The sequence below is a fragment of the Simochromis diagramma genome, unplaced genomic scaffold (genome assembly GCF_900408965.1).
Source record: "Simochromis diagramma unplaced genomic scaffold, fSimDia1.1 OVJJ01000165.1, whole genome shotgun sequence".
NCBI classification, from domain to species: Eukaryota; Metazoa; Chordata; class Actinopteri; order Cichliformes; family Cichlidae; genus Simochromis; species Simochromis diagramma.
Window position 1 is genome coordinate 2,546,908 of NW_024387467.1, and position 7,262 is coordinate 2,554,169.

A 7,262-nucleotide genomic window follows, 5' to 3' on the forward strand; every position below is an offset into this window, starting at 1 on the left:
CACCAATAAACTGGCAGTTACTGCTGGTAAAGGTGGTTCCATAAGTTACTGAATCATGGAGTCAACTTATCACAGGACTCTCATCATGGTAAAACCTTATTTTTAGATGGACTATAACTACAATAGCATCTTTAGAAATATATTTACTTAAAAAGGTAACTCGTTACCAAAGTGTCACACGAGAAATGATGGGTAAAAGCACTGAGCTCTCTCAAGACCTTTGCAATCTCATGGTTGCAAAACATACTAATGGCAGTGATTAAAGAAAAAAATTTAAACCACTGAAGATTTCCTATAATAAAAGTTCCCAGAGTTGTTAGACAAATGTAGATAATATGCACCACAAGCTTGAGCAAGCGGGCTGAAGTCTCTTTGGAGAGTTGGAGGACCATTTCCCCTGAAAAATCATCTTTATTTATTTTTAAAGTGTTTATATAGAGTGATATGTTTATTATTATTTATTTAAATTATTTTCTAATGGTACCATTTATAAGGCAACTTTAACTTTTACATTTTAGAGATCACCTTTTATCGCTCTTTCATTGGACCAGTAAATTGACATTGACATGATAGAATGTGACGATTTTGTCTCTCCCATTTTCAGTAAAACCTGTTGAGTAAAACTGGCAGGACAACCTATATGCTGAGGAATTCAGACAGGAACTATGGGACAGTATTCCCAAGATTCCAGTGCAATTTGAGCTCTGCAAAGTTAACAGACAGTGGCTCATTCTTCTGCTTGAAGAGGTAACACCCAGAAAAACTGGAACCAGAAACCTTCTGGGTCGCTGTAATCCTTACATCTGTTTAAATGTTTTCAAATGTTTCACTCAGGTGGTTGATATGGCAACATAATTTATTGTTATTACACTTACTGTAACTCAGTGGCTCTCCAGTCAACAAAAAATTGTCTGAGCCATTGTTTAAAATGTCACTGTTCAGAATAGTAAATGCTGTGATGCCCATAAGACTTTCAGACATTTCTCTGATCACTCAAGTCTCAGAGAGACAGCAGTGTATGAACATACTCTGCTCAGACCACGCCCCGCTGCAGCCGCCCCAATAAAAGTGATTTGATTTGATATATATATATATATATATTAGGGGTGCAACGATATTTGTATCGATATTGAACCGTTCGATACAGTGCTTTCGGTTCGGTACGCATATGTATCGAACAATACAACATTTGTAATTTATTTTATCAATTTTCCTTCTGACGATGCTGTCTGTGTTGAGCGCTCAGTGAATCTGTGTTCGACTACTCCGCCTAGGCTGCACTGTCGAGCGCAGATCCACTGAGCGCTCAACACAGACAGCATAGTCAGAAGGAAGAGCGCAGGGCAAGCTAGCGAGACAGAAGTTAAGCTCTACTTGCAACATTCAGATCTGGCGTTTGGAATTATTTTGGTTTTCATGTGACGTATGACCCTGAAGGTAAGCGAGTCATGGACTAAAGTAAAACAGTATGTTGGATGTGCCATGCAATGCTCAATTACATTGGTGTGAACTAGTGTGTTAGCGCAGTTAGCTCGTTAACGTGTTTGCCGTCTAGCCCCATGCACGGAGCGATCGGCGGTAGCTCGTTAACGGAGATTTGCCGTGTTGTGGCGTTAAGGTCATTTCAACGAGATTAACCTGAAAGCACTAGTGGGAACACAACGAATATGACTGCACATTTACGCCGACATCATCCTAGTGCAAAGACAAAAACAACAAGCATGCTACTAACTTTAGCCGAGTCATTTAGACAGCTGTTAGCACATGATTCTCCTTATGCTGCTGAGAATATAGCCCAGAAGAAGCGGATAGTATAGCTTTTATTTTGGAAAGAGACATTTCTCTGTAATAAACTCTATTTTCCAAAGATGAGTGATTCCTCAATCAGATACAGGGCTTGCAATATCGCTAGCCCGACGTCCCGGAGCTAGCGATTTTTTCAGTCGGGCTACCAAAATCTATCTCTTCCCTGCCCGTCGGGCTATTGTAGGAAAAATATATGTCAATGCTTTTGCATTCTTTCAGAAATGTAGCTGGGTAATTATGTCATTGGCATCGGTGAGCCACTGTCAATATGTGACATATTGAAGTCGCGTTTGAATTTGCGCTTGTTTTTTTGCTTTCACTTTGCAATCGTGCGAACTGTGTATAGAGAGCGACAGCACTGATCTGTGAGTGATGATAATTTGTGCACCAATTCCTCTGACATCGTCTTATTAATCGTTAGCTTACTATGCAAACATGACAAGTGAAATCTCCCGCAGCAAGCTTAAACATGTGAGAGGTTGATCGCGCAGAGAATCGCTGAGCTTATGTGAGTGAGCGTGTAAAAGCATTTCAGTTCTGCTGAGCCAAATAAGACAGGTCAGGGTGAAGAAGTGACAGCCAAAGAAAAGCTTACCACAAAACGGAGAAGTTATGACAAATCAGACTATAAGGCAAAAAGAAAGTGCAGCTTTATGGTTTCATGGACAAAAGAATTTCTGTGGCTGCAATATGACGAGCTAAATAACCAGGGCTGCACATAAGTGGTCTGCAGGTGCGCATTCGCTGTCAAAATAAAAAACACGCACAAGGGTTAGGGTTAAATTTAAAAACTGTACTTTTGAGTTAAAATATATATTTATAATTTTAATAAATGACAAATTAAAAATGCATGAACATTTTTTTGTATCGAAAAAATATCGAACCGTGACACCAAAGTATCGAACCGAACCGAACCGTGAATTTTGTGTATCGTTGCACCCCTAATATATATATATATATATTAGGGGTGCAACGATACTCGTATCGATATTGAACCGTTCGATACAGTGCTTTCGGTTCGGTACGCATATGTATCGAACAATACAAAATTTTTAATTTATTTTATCAACTTTCCTTCTGACGATGCTGTCTGTGTTGAGCGCTCAGTGGATCTGCGCTCGACAGTGCAGCCTAGGCGGAGTAATCAGACGCAGATCCACTGAGCGCAGTGCAAGCTAGCGAGACAGAAGTTAAGCTCTCCTTGCAACATGGCAAATTGAACCTCCCCTACCCTCATTCAGATCTGGCGTTTGGAACTATTTTGGTCTTCATGTGAAGTATGACCCTGAAGGTAAGCGCGTCACGGACTAAAGTAAAACAGTATGTTGGATGTGCCACGCAATGCTCAATTACATGGGTGGGAACTAGTGTGTTAGCACAGTTAGCTCGTTAAGGTGTTGGCCGTCCAGCCCCACGCACAGGGCGATCCGCGGTAGCTCGTTAACGGAGATTTGCCGTGTTGTGGAGTTAACGTCATTTCAGATTAACGCTGACAGCACTAGTGGGAACACAACGAATATGACTGCACATTTACTCCGACAGCATCAAGCATCAGATCAAGCATCAGCAACAAGTGGAAGCAGACAAAAACAACAAGCACGCATGCTACAAACTTTACCCAAGTCATTTAGACGGCCGTTAGCACACGATTCTCCTTATGGGGACCTGATATGTTTAATATGCTGCTGAGAATAGGGCTTTGGAGCATGATGTCACGGGGGTGGGCGTGGAAAGGATTTTGGCCCGATCCACCATTTTGGGGGTCTAGCGCAAGTGAAAAGGGAGCGAAGTCACACACAACAGCCATGGTTCGTATTTGCTGTGTGGTCAACTGCAATGTTCGATCACACGACCGGCAAGAGAATAAGGTTGAAAATGGTTTATCTTTTCATTCTTTCCCAACCTGGAAGCAACATGAGGCAGCTCGTGTATCGATGTTACCAAACGAAGGCGTCCAGCCTGGATAGCAGCTGTGAGACGAGCTGATATCCAGCTTACGAGTCGTCTGCTTTAGGGTACGTGTTTGAGAATTATACCACGGAGTCAGGTACTTCTGATTTGAGACCTTAGTTTTCACTGGAGCTACAGTATCCAGAGTCGTACGTAGTGAGGAGGTGAAATTATTATTAACAAGATAATCGACCTCTGTTGGGGTAGCGTTCAGATAGCTGCTCTGCTCTATGTTGGTACAGGGCATTGAAGATGATAACAGTGGGTGGATTATATGCTTAAACTTAGTTACAGCGCTTTCAGAAAGACATCTACTGTGATAAAGTCTACTCTCCACTGCTGTGTAATCAATTATTGTAAATGTAAATGTTATCAGGAAATGATCAGACAGGAGAGGGTTTTCAGGAAACACTGTTAAATGTTCAGTTTCTATGCCATATGTTAAAACAAGATCTAGAGTGTGATTAAAGTGGTGGGTGGGTTCTTTTACATTTTGAGAGAAACCAATTGAGTCTAATAACAGATTAAATGCCATGTTGAGGCTGTCATTTTTAGCATCTACATGGATGTTAAAATCACCCACAATAATTATTTTATCTGAGCTCAGAACTAAATCAGATATAAAGTCTGAGAAATCAGACAGATCAGACAGGGTCTGCTGGGGAACAGCTAGCGGGGCCTACGCTACCTTCGGCTGCACCAGCTACAGGGGCCTGGCTAGCTACGGGTGAATGAAGGATGCGAAGCCGAGTCTCCAATTCAGTAATCCTGGCCTCCAGAGCTGCAAATATGCTACATTTGTTACAAGTATCATTACTGCTAAAGGAGGCCGAGGAGTAACTAAACATCTGACACAATGAGCAGGAAAGTGCAGGAGGGACAGGTGAAGAGGCCATGCTGCTAGCAAGTCGGCTACGAGCTAAGCTAAGCTAAGCTAGCGAAACAGTACAGAGACAGTGAGTGAATACTTTGGCTATAAGTTAGGTAGTGAGTACACAGAAAGTGTGCTTCGGATGACGCACGTGAAGATTATACTATGAAAAAAGAAGTTATCTAAAAGTTTTTAATTAAATTGCTAAGCAGATAAGCTACTCAGAAACACCACTGTGTTTGAGCAGGAACAGGAAGTGATACTCTACCGCAGAGAGAGCGAACACCAAGTGACAGTCAACTTAATGCTTTATTGTTCAGGAAAAAAACCTCATACATCAGCTTGAAAACTATAATTCTTATGCAGTAAGTGTGGTGTGTATTAACAACATATAGAAAGTACTGTATAAAGATTTAAAATATCATGTCACATTTGACCTCTTCTCTAGTCAAAAGATCTAGGGTCAATGTGATAAAAGTCCTATATAAAGCTATTTAAAGCTGTTTGTCTTTGTTTGTATTGACAACATATAGGCATATAAGGTAATTTATACATGGAGATTTTGAAGATAAACTTACTTTCTACCACAGCATGCAGAGGTTACCTGCACTGGATCTCCATCTCAGGAGAAGTGCTTTTGTTTTAAATAAATGTAATTTCATACACAGACAAAAAATATCTTATTTATTTATAAACAGAAAGGGTCTCCCAAGGCAAATTGATCCTGGGTGAGGGGCCAGACAAAGAGCAGTTCAGTTGACCCCTAAGGAAAGAATAAAATCAAGGGACCAGTGTATCCTGCCTTGCAAAGCGTTACCAGGGCCCTACCCTGGAGCCAGGCCTTGGGATGGAGCTCAAGGGAGAGGGTCTGGTGGTCAGGCCTTAGCCCATGGGTCCTGGCTGGGCACAGCCTGAAGAAACATCCTACTGGGAGACTTCAACACTAAACATGGACAGCAACAGTGAAGATGGTGGAGCAGACCTGCCTGATCTGAACCCGAGTGGTTTTCTGACTTTTGTGAATAACAAGGACCATGTTCGAACACAGGGATGTCCATAAGGGCATGGGACACCAAGATGCCCTAGGTCGCAGGTCGATGTCTGATCTTTGTAATCATACTGTATCATTGGATTTGTGCCCACATGTTCTGTACATTTGGGTGAAGTGAGGAGCGAGCTTTCAACTGATCGCCAGGTGGTCAGTTGCATCAGGTTTCAGAGAAGGAAGCTAGATAAAGCTGGTATGCCTAAATATATAGTGAGGGTGCTCTGGGAACACCTGGAAGAGGTGCCAGTCTGCAAGATCTTCAACTCTTTCCTCTGGCAAAACGTTGACAGCATTCTGGGGGAAGTTGGGGACAAATGGACCATGTTCTACAACTCCATCGCTGAAGCAGCTGCAAGGAGCTTTGACAGCAAGGTGGTTGGTGCCTGTCATGGTGGTAATCCCCAAAACCAGATGATGGACACCAGAGCTAAAGAGAGCTATCAGGCTGAAGATGGAGTTCTGTTGGGCTTGGTTAGCTTGTGGGATTTCAGAGGTAGCTGATGGGTAGTACAAGTGCAACATGGCGCAGGTGGGGAAAGCAGTGCTGCCCTTACATGGTTGTGCAGTAGAGGTGGGGTGGTGCTGACTTCAACTGGGGATATAGTTGGGCAGTGGAAGGAATATTTCAAGGACCTTCTCAATCTCACAGACACGCCTTCTGTAGAGGAAGCAGAGTCTAGTGACAAGGGGAAGACCCGCCCATCACTGGGGACGTGATCACTGAGGTAGTTAAACAGCTCCTTGGTAGCTGGGCCCCTAGGTTTGACAAGGTTCCCCCTGAGTTCCCCAAAACCTCTGGATGTTGTAGGGCTGTCTTGGTTGACATGTCTCTGCAACATCACATAGAGATCTGGGGTGGTCATGGTCTTCAGCCAGAAAAGAGTATATAGTGCTCACTTCAGGCCAGGAATGACTTGCTGCCCCAAGTAGAGGAGTTTAACCATCTGAGGTCCAGGGTATACTTGGCTGTTTTAACTACTTTGATTTTACCTCTATATTTCACCTTTAAAAACTATTTATCTTGCCTTGTTTGGTATCAACACAACCTCACATGTCTGAATTTACAGCAATTTTTTCAATTTTGACAAATTTTATTAACACAGTTGATCTAAAATCAGACATAAAACATAAAATCAGTGTAAAAAAATGTATATATTTTATTGTAAAAACCACAAACATGTTTAATGAATTATTTTTTGTTAAAAATGAAAATAGAAATTGTACATTTTAAAAACCTATGCACAAGTTTTGCAGACAACAAAGTTATATGCAACTATTTTCCTAAAAATGCAACCAAGGCATCAGGCGTTATTTTTTTTTGTAACCATTTAAAACAATTTACAGAACAATCAGGTGTTTTGTATCAAATAAGATGCTGCACAAATTATTTGTGCCACTCCAAAAAAATCATTTCTGTCCACCATAAGACAGAGGAGCACATAACCAGCCTGATACCTGCAGGCCCGGAAGCAGGAGGTATTTTGACACACAAAACAAAACAGACAACTACACTAAATACTAACTACACAAGACAACAGACTAACTTCACACTCCAAACACACTAAACGTCACAAACCTCTCACATTT